We start from the raw sequence: 1,459 nt of genomic DNA, 5'->3' as shown, positions 1-1,459 counted from the left end.
TAGGTGGGGTGAGATCACAAGTAGTTGGTATTGCATTTACAGAAATTGGATTTTTCTATTTACTATCACAGCTTTTAAGATTGTGATATAAAACAGTTTCAATAAAACCTGTACATTATGGCCTTTGTGAAGGTAGTATTTGTGGCAGGACTGTTGTATTAGACTTTGTTAGTTTGTATAATAAACTGGCAAGTGAGTGTGTATTTCATGATATAAAGGGAGTAAAAAAACATGAAATACCTTGCTGTCAAAGTCTGACTGTTCTTGGAGAGCAGACCAGGCTAGCCGAGCTGCATTTTGTTTGGCTTCCTTGGCAGTCTTACCCTCACCCTCAGGGTAGTACTTTTTGTCTATCATTAATATGTAGAAAAATCTGTTGTGTTTTAAAAAAGAGGAAATAGTTCAGATCGCTATCATAACATTTTTTATATTTTTTACAACTGAATATCAACCAAGAGTTAGAACAGAGTGTCTGCAGTGTCTATTCAAAGAACAGAGGTTCAGGTTCATACTTACTGACGCTCATGAGGTGGACCACATCTCCTCTCTTCAATGTATGAATGGCAGCAGTTTGTTTCCTGACAGTATCTGTGAACCATTCCAATGAAATCTGTCTCTCTTTCTCTCTGTTTGTCTTTGCAAAGCTGCGACTTCACACTGAGGAGTCTCATCTTATTACTGTAATAAACAAGGGACATTTCACAGTGACGAAAACATGAAACTGCAAATATGTAAAACTGAGCACTTCACTCTTGTCTTTGCACCTGCTGCCATCAGACTGTATAACAGCAGTGGAAACCACTATTTTACTTTCTGTCAATTTATACTATATCATATAACCCATACTAAATAATAATCTACCATATTATACTTTGTTATGTTAATATGTTATGCAGATTCTTTGCATCATTATATTAAGCTCTATATTAATACAGACACTAAGTACTGTAACTTAATCATATCATATATCACTTAACATTATATTTTTTGTCTACAAATGCTCATGTATAGTTCCTATTTTTTATTCTATTCTTATTTTAGTTTCTACACCTCTTATTATTTATTCATTTTACTTTCTCTAACTATTGCCGTTCTTGTGCTGCTGCAACATCCACATTTCCCAGCTGGGTATCAATAAAGGTTTAGCTCATCTTAAAATGCACTGCTGTTGTGATTTACTCACCAGATATCAGAAGCGTTTTTATTTAATTCCTCTTTTAGTTGACCTGATGTACAGTCGTATTTCTCTTCTGCAGCCTTGAAAATAAAAATAAAGTACAATATTAAAATGTTTGACACGGTGGACTGTGACCTGCTGAGTATGTGACACCATAGAACACAACAGGTTTTTAGGCCTATGATTGGTCTTTTACTTTTAAATACTAGTGGATAGTTACGCAGAGAGGAACAATAATCTTACCCTGTCCTGATGTTTGTTCTCCTGTTTGTTCTCCAACAA

At 34.8% G+C, this 1,459-nt stretch overlaps 1 long non-coding RNA gene across 1 annotated transcript; it reads right to left on the bottom strand.

Annotated features, from left to right (window-relative positions):
* Nucleotides 1-11: 11 nt before the first annotated feature.
* On the bottom strand, nt 12-1,459 carry LOC116380839 (uncharacterized). Its single transcript, XR_004212619.1, has 4 exons — nt 1,421-1,459; nt 1,184-1,257; nt 517-678; nt 12-373 (listed from the first exon to the last, which is right to left on the bottom strand). It is a non-coding gene; the product is annotated as an uncharacterized LOC116380839 (long non-coding RNA).

Source organism: Anarrhichthys ocellatus, unplaced genomic scaffold (assembly GCF_004355925.1).
Source record: "Anarrhichthys ocellatus isolate YVR2014 unplaced genomic scaffold, GSC_Weel_1.0 scaffold9164, whole genome shotgun sequence".
Classification (NCBI taxonomy): domain Eukaryota; kingdom Metazoa; phylum Chordata; class Actinopteri; order Perciformes; family Anarhichadidae; genus Anarrhichthys; species Anarrhichthys ocellatus.
This window is presented reverse-complemented; position numbering and strand designations above follow the sequence as displayed.